Consider the following 24717-nt stretch of genomic DNA (forward strand, 5'->3'; position numbering starts at 1 on the left):
AGCATTTTCCATAGAGATTGTCGACCCCGCATCAGCCCAGATGCGGAGACAGAGTCTCGTTATTCTTGCATCCTGTTTTCTCATCCCACTTCGCAAAAACACAATTATCATCTTGTTTGCCCCATACCTTTATTAGAGCCATTGTTCTGCAAAGTAAGCACCTCACATATACACATCTGGCGCCAGGCAGGCTTGTGTAAAATGGGGCGGTCCTGGGATACAACTTCCAAGCAGAGAAGCAGCAGGGCACTCCCAGCCCCGGAGCCTGGATTATCCCTCACAGAGCGCATTCAGGTCAGGCGCACAGGACTGGGGGAGCTGGGGAAAGACTCCTGTCTCCATACTCCTCCACCTTGTTAGGAGAAAGGGGTTCAGAGAGCAGCTCATCGGCCATGTGAAGAAGAACTGAATCTACCTGCTGGCCCACCGACTTGGGAATGAGTGGCAGGCCATGTTTTCTGTTTCTCCTCCGTGCCCCACCCCACCCCCGGAACCTTTGTGGAGCAGGTAGGTGTCAGGTGAACACATGTTGGTGGAAGGGCGGATGGGCAGACAGCTCTATAACACGGGGCATCACTGCCCGACTTCCCTGAGTTCGTTGCTTCTCCCACTGTTGCCTTCCTCCTTCTAACGGTCTCCATAGCATGTATAACAGCAGGCATTTTTAATCAGAACAAATTAAAATAAGTTGGGTTGAAAATGTCACTGCCCCTTTAAGACGCCTCAGGCATGATGCCACTGTCCGTGTAGAGAATCCTGGCTTCCGTTAAAGAAAGGCAAGACAGCAGGGATGGTTGAAGAGTAGTGGAAAGGGAATTTCTCTTAGAAGCACGTGAAACCCCGTCTCTCATTGATGGTATGACTTGGGCAGGTCGCTTATGTTTCCGTCTCCTTGTCTGTGAAATGGGAATGAGGATAGAGGGTCCCCCCCATGAGATGATATATGGCAAAGCTGCTGGCTTGGAGAGATGCTTGAGCAGTATTAGCGGGTAGAAGGAACACCTGTAATAATTATCTCCCATACTTGAATAGGGCTTTACAGTTTTCAAAGCAGTTTCTAGTATGTCACAGGGCTGAGTGACAATGATCACCAGATACATAAACAGAGGGACCCCCTGGCCCACCAACCATGGGGCGTAGGTTCTGTGGATCTCTGGGGAACAGGCGAAGCTGTGTGTGTCTGATTCCGGCACAAAATTTTCCTGACCATTGCCGTTCTTTTAGCCTTTCTGGTTCTATCAGGAATGGAAATCTAATTCAATGCTGCTTTGTCTTTAACAACTTTGGAACACCCTTTTCACTATGTGAGGTCAAAGCAGCTTGCCAGGAAATAGGAAGTTGCTTATCGGGGCACAGAGAAAATATTCCAAAGCACAGTTCTGGTTTTCTCTATTATTTAATCCTTGAGTCTCCTCTTCTCCAGCTCTGTGACACACACACACACACACACACACACACACACACACACACATACACACTCACACACACACACACCCCTACAAATATCAAGAGATAAAGACATAACTATGAGAAACACCCACACGTGGTCAAGTTCAAGAAAATGCCGCAGTCCTCCGGAACTATGTTCTGCACACTGGCAAAGCCGGAGATGATTTTTTTCTGACCACCAGACATCACTCCCACTATGAGTCTCTCAACACCATAAGCAGTTCCCAGACCCACTGTCAGACGTGCTGACTCAGGAAGTCAGAGTGGGGCTAGGAGTCTGAGTTTTAATAAACCTCCCCAGTTTTGCTAACGTTAGGGGTGACGCACCGTAACTTTCGAGAGCATTCTAGCCTCGGCCATCCAGGTATTGATGAATGTATGCACCAAGCCAGTCCCGGTAAATCACTTTCCCCTCCCCCACAATTGAATCCCTCAGGATTCACACCTTGGAGGAAGCAGAGCGTTTCCTTGACAACAGATGACTAATTTAGAAGTCCCTGTGAACAGGTGGGAGACAGGAAGGGACAAGAGAAGCAACATGGGCAGGTGCCAATTTGAAACAACAGGCTCTTGGCAGTCCCAGGAGGCTGGAGGGGAGGATCCTTGGGGTTCAAGCACAGAAGGCCACTGGCCAAGGGAGCCCACTTCTCCATCTGGAAGGAGGGGGGCCCCAATGAACTCTCATGCACAGGCCCTTGGAAATCATCCTGAAAGCTAATTTTTGGAATTAAACTATATTGAAAGAAGTTGTGGTCGGAAGGAAAATTTGGTTTCAAATAACTCGTTTGAATAGGAAACTCAAATGGAGAAGGCAGTACCTGAGGCCGGCAGCTGGCTAGATGCAAGGCTCCCAGCAAGAGGGCTTGGCAGGCAGAAAAATCTGGAGAGAGCTCACACCTGGTAGGACCTGGCCCCAGGTTCACGACCTCAGTTCTTAGCAATTCTTCTCGGGACCACGTGGGCCTGGTCCCAGGCCATCTCTGGTTTCCTCTCCCACATTCCCCTCTGGGGCCTCTGCTCCAGCCAGCCTCCAGCCGCTGCCCACATCTCATGACACGCTACCTTGTCTTATGCATGGTAATCTGTCCAAACTCTGCCCATCAACCCCAGGCCCAGCTTAGATCTGTCTCTGTGGGATCTGGCAATACCCTAACCCTCACCCCCGCCCAGATCTCATGTCCTTGTATCTTTGCCTTATGTCACCAGCTGAGCTTCCTGCACCTCCCACATGAGGACTAGAGCCTTCAGATGGCTTTCGAGGAACAGGATTTCATGATGCAGCCTAAGTCAGGGCTCCATGCTCCTTCTTCAGTTGGGCTTACAGTCGGCACAAATGTGCTTACCTTGACTGCCCATCAGAATCGCCTGGGGAGCTTTCGACAACGCTGCTACCTGACCCAATCCAGGATCAACTGAAACCAAATCTCTGTGGGGCAGCCATGTCCTTTCAAAAGCTCCCGGGTTAGGCTTCCCTGGTGGCGCAGTGGTTGAGAGTCCGCCTGCTGATGCAGGGGACACGGGTTCGTGCCCCAGTCCGGGAAGATCCCACATGCCGCGGAGCGGCTGGGCCCGTGAGCCATGGCCGCTGAGCCTGGGCGTCCGGAGCCTGTGCTCCGCGATGGGAGAGGCCACAAAAAAAAAGCTCCTGGGTTATTCTGATGCACAGTGAAGGCTGAGAACCACTGCAATAGGCCGTTACTCCTCCTTAGCCATGGAAGGGCAATTAGAGAAGAAAGCCACTTCCCCTGCATTCTAAGACTATAGGAGTTCAGTGTGTGGTAGCTTCTGTTGCTCTTGCCTGCTCTCTACTCCTTTTGGAATGGGGAAAAATAATCCAAGACTCCATGAAGGCTTCAACTAGCCAAAGACCCAGAGACAATTGCCAAGGATGGCAAATACCTATGTATCCACTCCGCCCGACCATGTCCTTGACAGGCATTGGTAATCAATCATGGCACATTTCCCCTCTGAACCAGAAGTGTCCTCACAGTGTTTCACCACCCTGTGTTCTAGGCAGCTCCAGTGAATTGGAGCCGGCATCCTAGTCGAAACCTATTTGTTATACGTGGTTTAGAGAGGTAATACCATAGGGTTAAGGAGAAGCAGGGTTAGTAAATATTATGCCCTGATCTTTTAAGATTACATCAGGGAGGCCAACCATAGTCTTCCCCTAAATGTCCTTTGAGGTCCTCAGGGTGTAACCTGAAATGAGAAAGGCAATTCAGAGTTTCTCTGAAGTGAGTTAATTTATTCATCTTTCTTATAAATTGAGTGTGGTTTCTCATGAGCTCTCTTGGCTGGCCTAGGGCGAGGAAGGCTGAGTAGAGAGAGTAGGGTATCAGATAAGGAGGGCCTAAGCATACTTTTAAACAAAATTGACAGCATTGTCAATTTCCTACCACTTGAGCGTGTTCTGGAAATAATCAGGCCTAATTCCTTCTTCTCTGGATGTATTGGCATCCTTATGGACTTTCTTCTCCAAAGGCCTAACTGCCAACTTGCTAACGTTAGCAGCACCTTTCAAACTGTATTCCAAATGCCTTTTCGTGTACTTCTCACCCTGGCATTCGAGGATCCCTAGTACCTGGCCCCAGCCTAACTTTCCAACCTGATCTCCCTCTTCACCCCATCCCAGGTTCTGACTCTCTCCTGAATGTGTCTTGTCCTCCATGCATTTATCTATACCTGAAATGTCCTGGCTTCCGTTTCTGTCTGCTTATGTCTTACTGCACATTAAGACACGCTCAAATCACGCCTCCTGAATGAGGTTCCCGTCTCACTGATTTTCCTCATCTCTCCTCCTATTCTCCCAGTATGCTCTCTTATCCTTCCATTTTAGCCAAGGGAATGGTGTGACAATTTCTTAGGCATCTACCACGTGCCAGGCACCATCCCAGATAGCAGTTTTAGGACTCTGATTTTATTTAATCTTACCAACATTTCTGTTTCGTAGATCTCACCGTCTGATTTTATTTATGAGAAAATCGGTAACCTTCGCAGTTCAGCGATTTGGCCGAGGTAGGAGCATTAGTAAGTGGCAAAGCTAGGAGAAGATCCCTCATCTCCTGGGCCTTTCCAGGCTCTGATTTTTATTCTGTCCTCCTTTGTCTCCAGGGGAGAATTTCCCCTTGTCTGCCTTGTACATAGGATTTGGAGTCAGATAATATAGGTTCAAGGCCCATATCACCTAATTAGTTGCTGTGTTGTTTTCGCAGTTGACTTAATCTCTTTGGCCTTGTGTTTTCATCTGTCAAGGAGGATTAAAATAATACCTGCCCTACCTAGCTCACAGAGGAGAGCTCCTCTCTCCAAGGACAGTGAGCCTCTTGGGCTGAGGCCCCCTCACACTCATCTTTGGGCCTCCACAGCACTTGGTGGGCACTGGGCCAACACACCAACACTCAACAGATCCTTCTCATTCAATTGCATGAGATTAAATGAAATGAGTCAATAGGTTAGGGGAAAAACCCAAACACCTCGTTTTGGGGTCCAGAATTGATTGTTCCCAACAGCATCCCTGGAGTGGGTTGTGATCACATTCACTTGTAACTTGTTTGCTATTTGCTTTGTTTAGCAAATTCCTTCACAGAGAGACAGGGAAGGAGCCTGGGAAGGCAGGGGAAGGGTGTGGGAAGATGCTGGAATCCGAGAGGGAGCTCAGACTGTTGGTTGAACATATTGCTGTCTGTGTGGAAAATGTTCACAGCAGTTACAACTTTGGATGAATATGCATTAGCGGCCGTGCTGCAATTTGCCGACGTGTGCCACGCTGCACTCAGAGATTTGGCAAGGTGGGTAATTATCTCCACATTATGTGCCTTGTCTCTTTCTCTTCTTAATTAAGTAACTAATCTGGTGGAGGAGAGCTCTGTTTGTGTTTGTTTGGCAGGTGCAGCCTCGTGACAGTTGTCTGGAGAAGTTTCTTGGAAATTTATGAGACTTTTCAAAAAACAAACTGCTCGGAGCTGAGCCGACCTCCTGGAGGCTGGGAGGATCAGAGTTGGGCTCTGCCGGAGCACAAGGCAGTGTGGCAGTCGCTGCTTCTCCTAGACAGCGGGCTTCCTGCTGCAAGGCCCATCAGGGGCTCTGAGCTTCCAGGGTGGCAGGAAGCAGGGTGATCCAAAGGGTGGGCACTCCCCGTAGAAAAGAGGGAGAGGTTAGAGGCCAGAATTAGAACATCAGTGTTCTCCCTTCTACCTTGTTTCCCTCTGGATTTCTCTGTTTGAGCAGATTTTCCCTCTCAGCTCTTCCAAGCTCTCTGTAAAGGAATTGATGAAACGAGCTAAGTGACAATCATTTATTGAAGACTGACCACGTGGCTCACAGGCAAACCTGCTGACATAAAGGTGCTTGGCTGGGTTGGATGGGACCCAAGGTGAAACTCCTGGGTCCCTGGTAGATGGTGCAGGCCAGTGACCCAGTAGGTGTTGGGTCCCATAGTGCTGCAGCACGGTCACCAGCCAAGTGCACAGACCACCACTCTGATGCCTCCTCCAGGCTGTCTGCAAAGCAGAGCAGGTTGCTCAGGAGGGCGGGGGATAGAGCATCTTCTTTTGAGGTTCCTAGTTGGTTGCAAGAGAGGGTTGGAAGGGGCCAGGCCACAAATGGTAGGAATTGCCACTGGCTGCACTGAATTTTACAGGCACGCCTGAGTGGGTCACAGTGTGTCAATAGTGAGGAGATTCCACTGAACAACACAGGTGCGCAACCCAGACGCAGGGTGGGCTGCTCTTTTCAGAAGGCTGTGCTGGCCACTGGGCACTTGCTTTGACCCATAAGCTCTGTTTTCTTATTTGAGATGATGGGCTTGCCTTCTGTATATGTATGTTTCCTCCCAATACACATACACACACATGCACATACACCCCAATTCAGTGAAATAAGCTGTTAGACACCCCTCATGAGTGGCTCATCCTAGGGGTCACTGTGGTATTGTGGGGATAGAATTCAGAGGTGACCCCCTAGATTACTGGACCCTACTGTACACATAACCTCTCTCCATCAACCTCTAATCTTAGTACTGTTGTGAAGGGATTTTTCAGATGTAATTAAGATCCCTAATCAGTTGACCTTAAAATGGAGATTATTGGGTGGGGTTGACCTAATCACACCGGCCCTTTAAAAGTAGAGAGTTTTCTCCAGCTGGTTGCAGAAGAGAAAGTCAGAGATCTGAAGCATGGGAAGGATTCAACACACCATTTATGGCTTAAAAATGGAGGAGCCACATAGCAAAAACTTGGGGTGACATTTAGAAGCTGAGAGCAGCCCTCCAGTGACAGCCAGCTAGAAAGCAGGGTCCTCAGTCCAACAACCACAAGGAACTGAATTCTGCCAGCAGCAAGAATGAGCTTGAAAGTAGACTTTTCCTCAACACCTCTAGATGAGAACTCAGCCTGACCAATACCTGATTCTGGTTGTATCATACCTTGAGCAGAGAACCCGGCCATGCTGTGCCAGACCTCTGACCTACAGAGCCCTGAGCTAATATATGGGTGCTGTTGGAAGCTACTATGTTTGTGCTAATTTGTTATGCAACAATGGAAAACTGATACATGTGTTAAGCCTCCTACCTGGCGTATAAGAAAAGCTGCACAGAGAGACTCTGCCATTTCTTTTACAATCTAGGCAGGTGGGGACTCAGACCTTAGTCCAGGTTTTGCCACTGGCTTGTTTAGTGATGATCTCAAGAAAAACATATACCCTCTCTGGGCCTCAATTTCCTCTTCTGTAAAAGTTGGAATGGGACTCCATGCTTTTTAAGATCCCTCATAGAGTGCTCATTCTGATTGTGACTATAGACACTGACATAAAAGAATGCATGGGGGTGACCACCTGGGAGATGTAGCTTCCTTTGTATGAGATTTCTGGCTTCAAGGTCAGAGCAATCCTCCCATGAGACGGTTTCTGTATTGACATATTCTGCTCAAACACTGTTCAAGGATCTCTATTGTCTATAGGAAAAAAGAAGACCCTCCTCTTTGCTATTTAGGGTCTAGATAACTTGGGCCCAACCTAACCTCTGACCCTAGGTCTCACTGCTCCTCTCTGCACTCCTGCACATCCCCACATACTGCATACCACCATTGGTACCTGCATTCATTTTTCTCTCCTCAAATTTATATGTTCTCCATCTCTGTTAACCAAAAACTTAAGCAAATAGACTTCCATTTTCCAAGGGTTAGCTCCAGACCTACCTTCTCCAGGTAAACTTCCTGGCATTTCTATATAAGTAATTTTCTCCTTTGATGGTAATGATAAGAAACTCATCTCAAAGTAGCTTGAGAAGAAAAAATGGAAACTAGTGATTCATGTCACTGTGAAATCTAAGGTTAACTTTAGACACAGATGGATCCAGGGGAACAATTTGTGCCTTTGGAATTTTGCCTCCATCTATCTCTTTTCTTTGTTTCTCTCTGTAAGTCAGGGCCCTTCCTCATATGGGGTAAAAATGTATGGCCCCCGGCAGCCCCAAACCTGGTTCTTTATAGCTTGAAATTTAAAAGCAATATGTATCCATTTCCCCTGCAGCATCTTTATATTAAAGATCAGAGAAGACTGATTGGTCCTCTGTGGGTCAGTATCCACCCTGAGCCAATCACTGCATTCAAGTTGATAGACACTTCTCTGATTGGTCAGGGGAGTATCTGCCTAAGCCTTGGTTGGAGCAGGGGGGCTGTGACTGATAACCTCACCCTGACCACATGGACTGGGGGACGTGTAGTCCTTCAAGGAAAATCAGGATGACCAGAGGAACTGAGAAAGGGGAGTTGGTCAGAGAGAAACAAGAAATGCCCATCCTATCCTTGCCTTATTCTGTTCTGGACTCCCAGTAGCTTCCCATCTTTCCACTTATTTGGCCATAATCCCACTCTGCCCTGCATAGGAGATGTGTATATAGCTGATCCGATTACTCGCAGAGCAATATATGTATGCGGATAAAGTATAACCAGTTGGTTCTTTCCCTGTGCCTAACCAGATTTCCCTCCCAATCTTGATGAGCAGTGGGGAAAAAAAAAAACTAATTGTCTAACATGATTGAAGATAGTTGGCTCTGATCATTTTAAAAGGTTCCATTAGGAACATTTTTACTTATTTGAGTAAAAATACTTAGCCACTGCACTTGCTAAGATGGGGTCCAGGTGTATATATAGACAGGGGCTTATAACATCTTTATAAATCTATGTGCGTGTGAGGGATGAGTCCAAGTCCCTGGGCAGAATTTCTTCTGTGCTCCCTGCCTGGGAGCATTCACTGCCAGAGCCTGTGGCAGTGGGAGATCTTGGCTTGGCCTTGGCGGGGGGCTCAAGGACATCCCTGGCTGACTCAGCCTCTCTTTAACTCTCACGGATGCAGTCTTAATGGGGGAGGCGGAGGGACAGCCAGATCTGTGTCCAGACCGCTGGTCCTACAGTCTCCTCCTAGCCTTGCTGATGGGCTCACTGCTCCCTGCTGCAGTGGGCCATATAGTGTGGGTGGGTGGGGGGGAGGGGGACAGTAAGGGGCTCCACTCATATCTACCCCTTTCTAACTCCAAATCTTTGCTGAGCCTTAATGGCAAACTGGGCCCATGATTTGTCCACGCATTAGGGGGACTCTGTGAACTGAGGCAATTGGTTTGCAAATGAAGGAGATAAAGGAATTTAGAAATCCTCTTTGAGACAATAGCTTGGCTTACAAAACTATTGCCCCAATGCATAATCCTATTTTGTGGGTCAATAACTGAATATTGCCTCAATCTTTCTTTCCGAGTCCCTTTTGAAACAAAGACTAAGCTCCTTCCAGGCACATGGTTCCCTGGGATGGACAAGGAAGGTCACCCTCCAAACAGGCAAAAGAGGAAGTACGGGGCTTCCCTGGTGGCGCAGTGGTTGAGAGTCCGCCTGCCGATGCAGGGGACGCGGGTTCGTGCCCCGGTCCGGGAAGATCCCACATGCCGCGGAGCGGCTGGGCCCGTGAGCCATGGCCGCTGAGCCTGCGCGTCCGGAGCCTGTGCTCCGCAACGAGAGAGGCCACAGCAGTGAGAGGTCCGCATACCGGAAAAAAGAAAAAAAAAAAAAAAAAGGAAGTACGTTAAAAATTTAAAACCTCAGCCACACCGAGTGTGTGCCACTTGTGTCCTCTGTCAAATCACCTGCTGTCGAAGGCAGGAGCCCAGTGGCACCCTTCCGCACCCTGCGCAATGCCCCTTGCCGAGCTGTCACTCAGTAAGTGTCCTCTGGTTGGCTACAGCTTCATTCTTGAGCAAAACTTGGATCACTTTATTTTGTGAAGTGCCTTATGCCATTAACCCCATTATTAATTCCCTCATCAGACAGCCACTGGGTACCTGCTGTGTGGCAGGCACTGTGCTAGGCGCTGTAGGAATACAAAGATGGATGGAAGCTGGGAGGCGTGCTATTTGCTGAAACACCCACGATTCAAGTAACCACCTCAAATTGGAGGGGCTACTGGCTAATGGAGTGGACGTTAAAAATCCCCGTGGGAGCTTCCCACGCTGCCCTCCAGGTCTTTGAAGGCTGCTTGAAATGTTCTGCAGATCTCCCATGCTCCATTTTCTTCATCCTCCCCTGTTGATGTTGAGCATGGAAAGACCTCTGTGTCTTAGAACATCCTTAACGTGTCATTGCTTGACCCGATCTATAAATATTGGTGCCCGGGGTGCCAACTCCCCGATGCTTGGTGGGGAGGCCACCCTGGAAGTGTGGCTCAGTTGAGCACCTGATTTATTTCCTGGGTTACAGATGAGTGAGAATTCTTAATGGAAGTAGCTTCTCTAGTGACCCAGGAAATGTGGAGAGGGCAGAAGCTCGCTAAATCCTTTCCTCCTTGATTTTTTTGGCCGTAACTGGTCTGTACTTCATGGCCTCCACTCAAAGACAGGCGCACCTGGTGATAGAGTCTGGCTTGGAGAAGCTCACACAGAGCGAGTGTAAATTTCAGACCCACTGTAGCTAAAATAAGCAAACGAGACTGCAGTAATTTTAAGACCCCGAGTGGACAATTGCAAAGGGGACTAGAAGAGTGCTGTTTTTAAAGACAAAGGAAGGGTGAAAGTTTGCCAAAGGGCTTTGCCAGAGATGACAAAACTGCTGAGCGATTTGGTATGGGAAACGTTCTCCAGCGTCGTGGAATGGGAGGAACACCACACCTGGAGAATCAACTTTAAACTCTAGGTCTGGATCTGCCACTGACTAGCTGTGTGACCTTGAGAAAGTCACTGTCCATCTCTGGGGTTTTCTTCATGGGCAAAACAAGGTAACTGGACTTAACAATTTCCAAAATTCTTTCCAGATCCAGAAGGACATGGTTTTGTGTCTGGATGAGAAATCCTTGTCTTGGCACATTTGCAGAGCTTCCTGGTCCTCTAACTGGCTCATTGTCATGGTCCCTTGAAGTACTGTATCATCAGTCTTATGCCTAGAGAGAGGAAAGGGCTATTGCTCAGGAGTGAGTGGTGGGGAAAAGTAGAGCTCTACCTGGTCCTGTGTCCAATGGGCCTTTTTAAAGGCACTTTCTAGAGATGTGACTGGGTTAAAGCATTATGTTCGGGGGTGGGTGGGCCTGGGCAGGTTGCTGACCAATCCAAAGGGAAGAGGAGACAGGCTTTTGTAACCGAATCTCTTCCTTGACGTACTGGTCACTAGCTGTGTGATCTTGGACAACCTGTTCCGAACTCGGCATCCTCATCCAATGAGGAAACTCTCTAGAATCCTTTCCCATACTCACGTGCTACCGCACCACGATGGTGCCAGGAAGTGCCTCCCTCTTTAATACAAAGCATAAAGGCTTGAAATCTCCAGGGCTTGAGTAGAGCAAAGGCTGCTGCAGGAGACTTGACATCTCTCTGGGCAGCAGAAATCAAAGTGCACCCTGCAGGGAGGCAACACTAAGTGAGAACAGCTGAGAACTTGTCACCACTGCCACCCCTTCCCATGGGGAGTCTTCCCTGGGCGGGGGAGGGGGGGCTTTACTTTGCTTTAATGAGGGCTGCTGTTCCTTCCAGAAATCCACTGGTCAGTCACATACGAGGTATGAGAACGGGACAGGCTTCAGAATGGTGTAGAGAAAGTCAGAGTGATAACTTCATCAGGCGCCACGAACTGCTGGTCATCGAGCACCTACCAAGCGTCAGCCTTTGCACTGGGCACATTTCACACGTTGTCAGGTAGTGGTTGTTCTTCATTCTTTGGGCTGCCTGATCCCAAATTCCTCTGGGTGAGTCTTAGTGGGAGGCAAAGCCCTACATTTCACCTAGGAAAGCAAATAAGGCAAGATGCTTCCTCCTAGTATCTAGTTGTCCTGGAATATTGGCCCAGGTCCCATCAGTCAAGATGCTCCTGTCTGGCCTCTGAATCATGAACAAATAATCAAAGACAAAGATACCATTTGGATGGACTCATGACAGAGTCCAGTGGCCCTGGCCACGGGGCCTGTATCCTAGGCAGTCTGTTCTTACAAAAACTGGTTATGCCTTCTGCTCTTTGTCCATCTGCAGCTACCTTCGTTTTTCTTCTTTTTCCCCCCGCTTTCTAAGTCTTACTCTTCAGATTCCTGTTGGCTCTGAGAGTCCTTTCTGCTTGTGGTAACCAGAGCTGGTTTCTGTTGCTTGCAGCTCAGTTTCCAGGGTGAAACTCTGTTCTTATCCTGTAATTCCTATAATGACCCTCTGGGGAACTCTATCAATCCATACTTTTTGGTATCACTGAAAATCTTTGTCTCCGTCGTGCTCCAGTCACTGTGATGATTAGTTCTGAGCAGGTTTTACTGGCTTGACTCCGGACCTCTCACTTCCTACCCTGGGGCTTCTGTGATGCCAAAGCATGAGGCATCCAGGGAAGCCAGTGTGTAGGAAGGCAGCCGTGGAGCTGCCCTTGACCAGTGATGAGTAGAAGCCAGTGGAGGAATGTTCTCTCTGTTCCTCCCCCCAGGGCAACTGTTGTACAGATGTATTTCATAAGGCTGCTCAGACAGTCGCACCTGTCAGTGGCTGACAATAATACGGGATTATACAGGATTATATGGGATTCCACCCTGTTCCACTGGCTGGTCCTTTGCTCCAGTTCCATCATTCCTTCCAAAGTAAATGACCTGCGGGCCAGCCTGTTTCCTGGGCTCTGCTTCTGGGGGGACTGAGGCTCAGATGGGAACCGAGATGTGGAGATGTTAGGGAGCTTGTTCTCGGCTCCCCCAGAGCACAGAACCATGGCTTGAACATGAGACCCTCGGACTCTGAACTCTTTGCTCTTTTCCTTCCTGTAGTGGTTAGTATTAATGATAGGTGGGGAGCATAGCGGGCTGATCTCTATGAGTCTGTGCCCTGGGAGGGGGTGCAGAGGAGGACTCTGGTTGGCCCAGGGAAGGGGGCGGTTCTGGAGTCCTTACCGTGGTGCTATCAGCTTCACATTGAAGACTCTCTTCTGGATATGTCTTCTTGCCTAAGGAAGTTTATCTTTTATTTTGCTCTTGGATTTTTTTTTTTTCCTGCTTTTCTTTGCACCTGGCCCTGCTTTGAGAGCATACTACCACTATATAGACTGTGAGGCAAGAGACCCAGCATTCTCAAGCCCAACACCAACTTGCTGTTTGATCATGGAGCAAGGCACCTCCTCTGACCCTCTGGGTTCCCATTTGGCCACTTGAGTGGTCCCCAAGTGTTCATCTAGGTAGGCTGTGCCAGTCACCTACGAGGGTGGGGGGGGTGGAGCTCACTAAAAATGCAGATTCCCCAGCTCCACCTCCCGGCATTCGGATCCGGCGTACCAGGTGCGGGCCGGACTTCTGTATTTTTAACACGTTTCTCACATTTTCACAGGTTTCTCTCTCTCCTTGTCTATCTTGATCTCTCTCTCTCTCTCTCAACAGATTGATCTGGGAATGAGTAAGGAATCCCCAAAGGCCATTCCACTTCCAAGTATCTCCCCTGTTAACTGTGACAGGCCTGCATGCAGTTCCACTTTTCAGAGTAGATATCATCTCCAGGAGGCCTCTGTTAAAACACCAACGAGTTATTCCAGAGGGAGACATGTTATCACTTTAGCATCCGTAACATCACACAGATCACGTTACCGTATCAGAGAGCAAATCACCTTCAGAGATCGGGGGCTGAGTTTGTTAGCACTAAGGAGCCCAAGTAATGAGGGTGTTTTCTGAGCCATGCGGGGACACTGAAGGCCAGAGTCTGGGCGCTAAAAGGGAGAGGCCCGCATGAAGAGAGGGGAAGGGGGCTGATGAGAAGTTCCGCTTACCTCACACAGACCAAAGATGGGCAGGGATCCAGGAGGATATCAACGAGGAGGCTGAGGCTTGTACTGGGCACCTCTGGGTTCAAATCCTGGGGCCACCACTGTGTGATCTTCGGCAAGTTACTGTACTACTTCCCTTTCTCTGAGGACACCTCTCTCTTTCTGTCTCTGCCTCTCTCACCCTGCCACGCACCAGAGTGAGTTCCCCGTAGGCATGGCTGTTCTACATGCTCTGACTCCCATAGCTGATTGGATCGAGTGGTCACCGTCCAAATAGATCCAGGGTCTCTCACCTTGCATTTGGAATTTGGCCTCAGAGACAAAGTCTCTAGGTGGCTGGCAGTATTCTGTGTCCCTGGGTATCGCTGGGCAGGCAGCTGCAATTTCTGCAACCACTAGAGGCAGAGAGAGCTGGTTTGCCGAGAGCATGAAGCAGAGACTGGAGAGAAGCAGAAGAATGAGGGGGCGGGGGAATCCTGGGGGTTGTCAGACCATAGCCCAGTGCTTTCCTGAAGCAGCATCCGTCTGTGGGGTCTGGGAGGCTCTCTGTAAATTTATGAAAAACAAACAAGCGAATAACTCACCTTTTTTGCTTAGACTAGTCTAATTTCTGTTGCTTTCCATTCAGCAGTCCCACCAGGCCCTCCCTTACACTCAGGACACAGTGCAAGGGGGCACAGCAGCAGACAGGCCCCGCTGAGTGGACTGCGTATGCATGCTTCACTTACCAGCGATGTGCCCTGTGGTCCTGGTTGAAACTTTGCAGCAGATGTTCCCCACCTAGCGACTCGTCCCAAAGCAACTTTTTCAAAGCATTTCTTACAGAGCTTTACCTTGAAAAATGATAATGGCTCTTCCCCCCTCTTCATCCATTTGCCAACTTGCCTAGGAAATTTTACAGGGTCCAAACTACACAAATCAGCGCTTCTCAAACTCTCCCTCAGATGAATGTTAAAACGCAGATCCCGATGCAGCAGGTGTTGGGCCTCCCGCATGACGTGGCTTTGGACTAGCATGTATTTAGACTCCCTATGCGGGGAATTACAAGTGAGTGGCCAGTGAGAACCCCTGAATCAGCGAGCAGGGTTGAAACCAAGTAACTACTCCAAGTAGGGTCAAAGAACTCACTAGTTTTAATTAATGAAAAGAAAAGTCTAAATAGAGCATTCTTGCTAAGAAATACCGTCTTATTTCTTCCAACAGTACATCGGGGAATATTTGGCCTCTCTTGAAAAGAAGGAACAGATAAGCGCACGTTGTAATTAGCATATCAATGACTAATAATTAAAAAGAGGTTTCTAAAGAGCTGGAGGAGATTTGAACGGTTTTTTCTCTCCCTCTCAAATCCACCTTCCTTCGACTTGCTTATGTTTATCCTGTGTGTAGAGCCTCTTGTACCAAACAGAGCGATACTAAACTTCCATGTATCCCTAACGCAACGTTCGCAGATTCCTCAGTAATGCAGCCCCACTGGCGGTGCCAACCTCCTTACCGAAGACATTGCTTTTGTTTTATTTTTCTCTTTCAAGAAACTGACATCTTAGCGCCTCATATCCATCTTAGTTTAAACAAATGTTTTGATTACATCCAAGCGAGAGCCCAACAAAAGCTGTTGGGACTGAACTGAAGCATTTGTTATTAGTTTTAGACAATTTGTTCTAATATTGTCTGGAATCATTCGTTTATACACCCATACAGATTTGATTACTTTATTTGTTTCATTAATCTTTATTTGTTTAATCATCTGTTTCATCTGTTTAATCATTGGTTTAAGTGGAAAGATTACATGAAGATGTTTAGCGTTGGCTCATACAGGCATTCTGACATGGGGCTCAGCATTCCTTTTCGACTATTGCATTCTTTTATGGGACTTCATGAGCTACTTGAAAGCCTGTAGGATGCTTCAGGGAATTCAATAATTTAGTAGTTCTTCACCACTGAACATGATATATTTTTTAAAATGTTATTTAAGTAGGCAATATTTGTGGAATAATTTGACTTCCATTCTGGGTTTGTGGCTCCTCCTCTCCTAACCAAATGCAATATTTAAGGTGGAACCGAGGCCATTCTTGAAGAGATTGGGAAGGTCTGGGAGACTGGGCATGCTCTCAAAGTTGAGGGAGCAGTTTCTTCTCTTTAGGCTTGTTTGCTCTGAGAATCCAAGTTGGTTCTTGTTTGAAAGTGTAAAGCAGTGCCCGAGGTCTGATATCATACTGTAACTATCAGGGATGCTGTGTCCCCCCCATCCGCCTCCATGCTGGAGGTGTCTATCAGATGTGGAGGCTCTAACTCCGACTGGGACACCCCTTGGGAGCTGTTTAAACATGAATAGCTTCCTTTCATCTGATCCATTTAATAAAACGGTCACCACTCTCTGTGGTGGCAGTTTTTTATGTTATTCTCCAATTTGGCTTGAGGATGGGAGTTGTGTGTGCTGGATAGACCTTGTGCATCATGGTCAGTACAATAGGTGTTACTTCAACAAGAGTCAATCAATGAACATCTCGGGTAAGTGCGTAAACTCTAGTGGGGGATGACGCCACTGCAGACAGTGTTGTAGGCACAGCTCATCTACTTCTGAGAATGGAGACCCTTGCTTTCAATGGAGAGGTCTGCCCACCTCCAGACCTTGTCCTTGGCAGCCCTCTACCCCATCTTCCCCAAATCCTGCCATCTTCCAAGGCTCAGGTTATGTTTCACCTCCTTTCTTGGACCCCAAAGCCACACATAGAGCAGGTGAGAGCAGAATTGAGATTGGAATTCACTTTTCTGAAATTCTGTTGGAAAAGAACCCGTTACCCCAACCCAAAATGTTCTGAACTTTTGGTCCCTTACGACAAGAAGCTGAAAAGAGAATAAAAATGATACTGCTCTGTGCTGCTGTTGCCATCCTAATTAAGTACCATCCTTTCATGCTTTCCAAGTACATTGATTTTAATGCCCCTCAAACCTTGCTGGCGTGTAGCTGGGTTGTTAACCTGGCCATTTGTACCCTTGGATGGATTGAACCTCATGGGATCTCCGACGCCTCATCCAGGGCTTCCTCGGACGCGATTCTTGGGAGAGCATGGCACCCAACATACCTGAACACGTCTGGGTTCACGCCGCCTCTTTCATGGGGTACGTGACCTTGGGCAACTCCTTTAACATTCTGAGCCCTGTTTCTGGTCATGACAATGAGGATGATAATGGTCTTTACCCCACAGGTTGTGGTGAGCACAAAATGACAAAACAAGCGTCAGTGCCTGTCCAGCCTGGTGCCTGGTGAGAGTGAGCCCCAGGGTCTGCTGTTGTGGGGGAACCCCCGCAGGGGTCTCTTCTGTGGATCCGTGTGCAGAGGTCTTCAGAAGGGAGAGTGGGCTGCCAGAGGGGACGGATTCCGAGAGGAGGAGGCACTCGTCCCCTGTGTGTCTTTCTGTCTGTTCCAACGTCACCTGGAGGGTTTGAGTTGTGCTGTTTGTTTTCTGTGGCTGAAACAGTGCCAGCCCCCAACACAAGTGCCTTGTTCCTTCTCTGAGGGATACCTCGCTCTGGATTCCCTCTGTCGAGCTTACAGCCTGAGGCTTCTCTTTGATTGGCCCTAAGCATCCTAGACCCTGGGAGCCCCCTACCCACACGTCCGAAGGAATCACTTCTTTAAATAAAATCCTGGATGGTATTTGAAAGAGACGTTTTCATTAAGAGGCTCCCTCCTGGGCCTCCAGATTTCAGTGTCCGTAAACTGCCATTGCCTGAAACGACTTACTCACTCTTGCCTCTATCTGGGAACTTCCTTGATGCTCCTCCCTTTCATCCTCTTTCTTTGCATTCCCCGAAGAGCTGCCCAAGCAGGTTTGGAAGAGTCTGGGAGAAGCTGGCCGCCAGCCTAGCTCAAGACACCATTCCCAATTGGGCATCCTCAGTCTATTGTTGGGCTGTGGGCATCATGCAGTGGCATGCTTAGTAGAGCTGCCTGGTTAACTCATAGCTTTTTGACTGAGGACAGGGCCTCCACACTCTGAAGGGTTTACCTTCTTCCATCAGGCTTTGGGCTCCGTGCTCAGGGAGAAATGTGGGAAGTGGGACAACTGTTCAGTCAACCAGTGCAGCTAACTTAATCCTGGTGCTCAGTGGTGTGAGCTGCTGTGGTCAGACACACTTGTGTCCACGGGAATATGGGAGAATGGAGTTCGCCCTGTGCAAAGAGCCCACCTCCCACCCCTACCACCCTACCCACGTGAGTCCCAATAACTAGGGGACTCATTCCCCTAGTTAAGGATGTGTCTTGGTTAACAACCTTTCTTCTAGATCCCGGATTTGATAGCAGGCTTTGGAGAAGAGGAATGGAAGGTTCTGATGGTTCCTGGTATTTAAGGAAAGGAGGAACAGGTTGACACCCAGTCAACATCCCAAGGACCATGGGAACAGGGAGAAGGTCTTCAGCAATGAGAGGAACTCAAGGAAGAGGGAAGAAGCCAAGATGAACTTGGAAGTTCTGTCCCACTTGTTCCAGGTCATCTTGGTGCTACCCTTGGCATCCTGGCCATACTTTGCAGATGCCTGTGGTAGAGTGGCCTGGCCGTGAGGCCAGACCTCCAGCTTTGCTCTCCACAGCCACAAGGAGGGACTTTGACTTCACCTTTGCATCCCAGTCCTTCTACTTGCTCTTTCACCTGAGGCCACATTTCTCATAGGGTGGGCACATCATAAAGGTGAGATAGATTGAGACTTGATATAGGTCATAGAAGAAGGTGTTCAGGCAACTTTCTATGAATATTTATTGAACACCCACCGTGTGCCAGACACTACGCCAGGTCCTGTGAGTCCAGCAGTGGACCTGCTGGACCCAACTTCCTAGGGCTATCGGAAAGATTAAATGAGAGAATGTGCATCAAAAAATACTGCTGATGCTGTAATATTGAACCAGAGTGTAGAGGGTTTGGCTGCCAGGCTAAGGACTATATACTTTCAAAAACAATGATGAGTCATCAGGTGGTTTGGGACAAAAGAGTGGGATGAACTGATTTTGTTATGAAATTTTCCATTATAAAAATACTCACGTTTGTAAAATGATGATGTGTATTAGAGTATTGCTTCCAAATACCCCAGAAAACACTGTGTTTTATAAATCTTGTTAATATTTGTAAATCTAGTGGGTGAGAAATGATGGCTTTATTTTATGTGTTTTTAATTATAAGTAAGGTTGAGCATCTTTTCACATATTTATTTGTACTTCATTGACTTATTTTCATTTGCTGGTTCACATCTGCTTCCCAATGATCTAAGAGGTTGATTTTTTTTAAATTATTGATTTGTAAGAGATCTTTTTATTCTAAGAAAAATAGTTCTTATTATCCATCATATGTATTATAATTATATTTCCAAGTTTATTATTTTTTTACAAAATTATATTCAATACTTTTATTGAGGTACATGTTCCATTCAATAAAATTCACACATTCTGTTTTAAATATAAAAGCTGTTGACTTGACAAATGTCTGTACCCACATAACCATTGTTATCACAGCCAAGATATAAAACATTTCCATCTCTCCCCAAATTTCCTTGTACCCCTTTACTGTCAATCTCCCCAAACCCCATCACAATAATTATTTTGATCTGTTCTTAAACTTCATATATATGGAATAATAAAGCCTGTATATTCTTTCATATATGACTTCTGCTCAGCATAATGTCTGTGAGATTTATCCACGTTGTTGTGTTTATTAAGAGTTTATTCCTTTTTATTGCTGGTTGTGTCCCATTGCATGAAAATATCACAATTTGTTGAACTGCTTACCTATTAACAGACAGTTGGATTGTCTTCAGTTTGGGGCTATTCCAGATAAAGCTGCTATGAACATGCTTGCACAAAATCCTTATGTGGACATATGTTTTCATTTCTCTTGTGTAATTACCTAGTGTTGGAATGACGAGATCATATAATAGATGTATGTTCAGCTTTCTGAGCAACTGCCACAGTGTTTTCCAAAGTGGTTGTGTTATTTGACACTTCCACCAACAGTGGATGAGAGTTCTACTTGGTCCTTGCCAACACTTGGTGTTGTCGGTCTTTTTTATCTTAGACATTCTAGGGATATAAAGTGCTATCTCCTTGTGGTTATAATTTGCATTTCCCTATAACTAATGAGGATGAGCATTTTTCATGTGCTTATATGAGTTTTCATATATCTTCTTTGGTAAAGGGTCTTTTCAAATATTAGCTCATTTTAAATTTGGTTGTCTTTTATTATTGAGTCATAAGTATTCTTTTTATATTCTAGATACAAATCGTTTGTCATATATTCATATTGAGTGTATTTTCTCCCATTCTGTGTTGCCCCTTTTCATTTCTAAACCTTTGCTTGCTCTTATCTAATAAAACTTTGCAACAGGTTGCAAATATGTTCTCCTATGCTCTGTTTTAGAACTTTGAAGTTTTCCCTCTTAGGTTTGGGTCTATGACGGATTGTGTGCTAACTTTTGGTTTTGGTGTACCTTTTTGGGGGGAGGGAGGCTTTATACATGAATGGAAATTTTGCTTGGGCATAAAATTTGGGGGTTACTCCCCCATTTCCAAACTCTGTAGATATTTTTACATGGTTTTCTGGCATACGGTATTTCTGTGAAGACTTCTGTGAAGTCATCTGACTTTGCTTCTTAGAAGTGATTTGTATTTTTAGTCCGAATAACCTTACAATTTTGTTATACTCTTATCATTTCGTAACTTCATCAAGATATGTGTGGTGTTTTTTTTTTTTAAAGGTGTCTTTCTCCTTCTTGACCAGTGACTTTTTTAAAAATAAATTTATTTATTTATTTATTTGGCTGTGCTGGGTCTTCATTGCTGCGCTCGGGCTTTCTCTAGTTGTGGCGAGAGGGGGACTACTCTTCGTTGTGGTGCGTAGGCTTCTCACTGCGGTGGCTTCTCTTGTTGCGGAGCATGGGCTCTAGGCGTGCAGGCTTCAGTAGTTGTGGCTCGTGGGCTCTAGAGGGCAGGCTCAGTAGTTGTGGTGCACGGGCTTAGTTGCTCCGCAGCATGTGGGATCTTCCCAGACCAGGGATCAAAGCCATGTCGCCTGCACTGGCAGACGGATTCTTAACCACTGAGCTACCAGGGAAGTCCTGTTGTGGTATTATTTGTTCCGCATTTTTTCCCCTTTAAAATATAGACTTATAACTTTTAATTTCACGATAGTTTTCTTCTAAAATTTTATGAAGTATTTTTCTGATTTTTCTTTTTGCTGTTTTATTTTGTCACTTAATTAATAAGGTTTTGGAAGAGATTTTGTGATTCTCACATCTATCCGGGTATATTCCTTAGGAGACTAAGAAACTAATTTAGGATAATAATAAATTCTTCCCTGGAATAAAGAAGTTCCCCAAAGAATGTAAATTGGAAATAAAAGTAGATGTAGGTCCTATACTCACACAAGCACACACACCTGCCTGAAATGTATACACTGGGGCGCTAAGTGGTTACCTTGCCTGTATGTGTCTCACCTATATGTATTTTTGTTTTCTTTTTTTGTCATGCTTCCTTATTTCTATTTTGTCTGCAATGAGCAGGTATTGCTTTTGTAATAACTCACAACACTCCAGAGCAGAGTTCTGGGAGCAGAAAGGATGAACCTGGTTCAAAAGCTCATTTACCAAACATTTCCTGGGTACCGACTTCTCTTCAATCAGGAATGTAATACCTTTCCTCCCATTTAGGCTGGAATGGTTATTCCAAAGTGAAAATTTAGGGATGAAGATTTGGCTGCGGGTGTAAACAATCTCTCCAAAATGAGGAAAGTGTCCCTTATCTATCTGTCCTGGGGGCCAAGGCCCTGGACATTCTCCCATGGATTAGGGAACTGGCTGCCAGGGGGCCAGTTTTGGCTGGCAGATATGTTTTGACCGACCAATGCAGTGGTTACTTTTTTTTCTGAACCTTTAAGTGGGGTATGTGCTCCCCAGTTTTCACAACCCCTCTCTAGGGTGCCCTAGGCCCGTTCCGCTCACTTATGTAATCTGCCTGGTCCCTACAGGCATTTGAATTTGTGACCTTCTGGTCCAGGAGTTGATAGACAAGTATCCAACAGGTACCAAAACAAGCTCCTACTTACTTAATTTTTCTTTATCCGTATTTACGTACCTACAAGGCAGAAAGGGGAGATGAAGGTTAGTATACACAGCATATACCATAACGTTGCTTATTGGAAATGGCAAATTTGGCCCTGAGTTTCCCAGTAGCTCAAGCAAAGAAGTTACCGCAATCAGTTTTACAATTCATATTGCCACTAAGTCTAAAATTAAGCTACTTGCTCAAGAGAAACAAGGTTTTAGTTGAAATCAAGCTTATAAGATGAAAACTGCCTTTGTATCCTTCTAGACTTGGGAACTCAGAATCCTAAAATGATCCCAGTAGAAGCTATACAAATATATTAAATGCAGAACGTATGCCCAGCAAGCTTGATGTCTACACAAGCTAATTGAGAAGAAAAAGGATTTTGCATGTAGCATATAAGAACATCCTTCCCACATTATAGATAGCATTGCTATTTTCCAAGTAAAAACTGAAATATTTCATCTGTGCATGCAAATTACCCTGGACTCTCTGTCCAGGACTAAAATAAAGAGGATCATGAATATATATTTAAAGTAATTCATGCTACCTCTTTTATTTTTTTTTCTGCCTAGTTTAGTGGCACTGTATAAATGGGTGTGTGTGAGATCATATTTGGTAATTGGGAACTGGGGCATAAAATCAGGGAGACTATTCTAGTATTGTCATTTCTGAGTGTTTCTCAAACCTGGCTACTCACTGGAAACACCTGGAAATCTTTTAACACATACCAGTAACCTGGGTCTCATCCCGGATCAGTTGAATCTGTATCTCTGGGGTGAGGCCTAGGGAGCTAGTTTTGTTCACAAGGTCTTCTGGTGATTCTAGAGTGCAGCCAGGGCTTTGAGCTCTGATCTCTCTGGGCCCGTGATTCTCAAAATGGAGTGAGTGAGACTCACCTAGCAAGCTGGTTAAATGCAGATTCCTGGGCCCACCCCCCTTCCTGAGATTCTAATTTAATAAGCCTTCGGGGTGAGGCCAGTGCTGAGAAAAGGTGACCTAGTCTTTCTTCCCACCTAATATCACAAAGTACGTGATGTGGCTTAAAATATGGACTCAAATGAAGAATAGAACAATTAGTACAAATGGCATCAGAAACTAGAAGGAAAAAGAATTGCAGTAGAAACCTGAGAGAAGAATGATCGATCATTATAACTAAACCCAAAATTTGACTTGGCTTTTCCTGCAACCGGGACCTCTGTCCCTGCTACCCTTGAGACATCAATCTTACTCTTAAACTTGGCCAACCACAAGTTTCCTTGCCTGTCCAATGGGGATGGTACTATCTGATACACAGGGATGGGTTTCTCCTATCGCCACAGAATGGAATTCCTGGGAAGGGGCAGGGGGCCTCGACATTTCAAAAAGAGCCCAGGGTAAGCATTGGAGATCTCAGCTCTCTTGTGTCCTGCCATCGTCCCACACAAGCCATCACACCTGCCAAGCCAGGAGCTACGTTTCTAGTGGAAACCTCCAAGCTGCTTCTTGCCAATGCTTGACAACCCATTTTGTACGGGAGGTTAAAGAACACTTCCGTCTCAAGCAGGCCAAGGATGGGGATGGGAAATGTCTGCTGATACCACTGGGTGTCTAGGGAGCCAGCTGGGGCGGCGGGAGCAACGTCAGATGCCCTGGTCCCTCCGCCTGCTTCCCCAGCCAGCCTGGCTGCCCACAGCCCAGTTGCAGGATGAATTTTCATGTGATGTTGTGTTTTCACTCGGAGAGACCCGATAGAAGTGGCTGCAATATTTCACCAGCTCCTCTGTTGTCGGCTCTACTAATCATCAGCCTCGATCACTGGTGCGATATTTTATGAATTAATAAAAATGATCATGGGCAGTCCAGGGGGACCCGGGAAGAGACGCGCGCAGTAGAATTTTAATGAGCACCGTGGGGAATTTCAACCTTTTCTCGCCTTTTATTTTATTTTTTATCATCCTTTCTCTCTTCCACGCCCCCTCCCTGAAATTTTTCTTGCTCCCCCCCAAACCCCTTTTAGCAAAATCATAGCTTGAGCTGCTTTAAATCACTGTCACGCAAATTAGGTGTTTTCCCTCAGCCCATTTTTCTGGCCCACAACAATGCCGTCCTAGGCTGCAAACGTGCCCCGTGCACCTGCTCTCGGTCCTAATTGAGCAGATGATCTGCCGATTTGTCATGCTTAGCCCAGACCCCCTTCCCGGCACCCCTCTCCCAGACTGCCAGCCTTGGCGTGGCTCGAACAATGGGCAGATGTAAAGCTGTGTGTGTGTGTGTGTGTGTGTGTGTGTGTGTGTGTGTGTGATGACAGATCTTGTACTCATTACTGAATAATTCATTGTTGCGTTAATGTCTTCAGATACCATCTCTCACTTTCTTCACTCTTCCTCCCTCATCTGGCTCGCTTGGGAAAACTTGATTATGCTTGCCCCTCTGACGACAGAATATACAGATAAAAGATAATTGCTTGGCTTGACTCCTCCATTGATATGAAAATAAGATTTAAATTATTCACTCCGGTTTAAAGGTTAGTTGAAGGTTATTACAGGGGATGAAGGGAAAAAAAAATCACTCTTCATAACGTTCGGGGTGGAGATAAGACAGGTTTGAAAGGGCCTAATTTGCACTGTAGGCAGAAGCGTCTTGTGAATAAACTGGTCCCTCCAGAGATTTTAATCTAGGAAAAGTCAATTATTTATAAGCAAATTATGGCCGGCTTTTCATGTATATAAAAAGCTCTGTGTCATAAATAAGGACGCGGTGGTGTCTGTTTTCTCAGTGCTTGGTGTTTCTTGCTCTCCAAGCCCTGGCCTTGCTTGCGATGGGAATTTAATGAGGCGCCCCCATTAGGAAGGTGGGCTGCCTTGGTGGGGACTCTTTTTAATAGATGATAATGGGGATAATCTAATAATAATTTGGCTCTGGGGGTCTCTGCCTCTGCGCCTGGGGGGAAGGCTG

The 24717-nt window shown here is 46.5% G+C and overlaps 1 long non-coding RNA gene across 2 annotated transcripts; it reads left to right on the plus strand.

Annotated features, from left to right (window-relative positions):
• The first annotated feature begins 306 nt into the window (after window positions 1–306).
• LOC117203826 (uncharacterized) lies at window positions 307–18967 on the plus strand. 2 transcript variants are annotated; one of them, XR_007475498.1, is made up of 2 exons: window positions 307–507; window positions 11453–18967. It is a non-coding gene; the product is annotated as an uncharacterized LOC117203826 (long non-coding RNA). The 2 variants fall into 2 exon arrangements; XR_007475497.1 differs by lacking the exon at window positions 307–507 and adding an exon at window positions 4562–10704.
• The last annotated feature ends 5750 nt before the right edge of the window (window positions 18968–24717 follow it).

This window comes from Orcinus orca, chromosome 2 (assembly GCF_937001465.1).
Source record: "Orcinus orca chromosome 2, mOrcOrc1.1, whole genome shotgun sequence".
NCBI classification, from domain to species: domain Eukaryota; kingdom Metazoa; phylum Chordata; class Mammalia; order Artiodactyla; family Delphinidae; genus Orcinus; species Orcinus orca.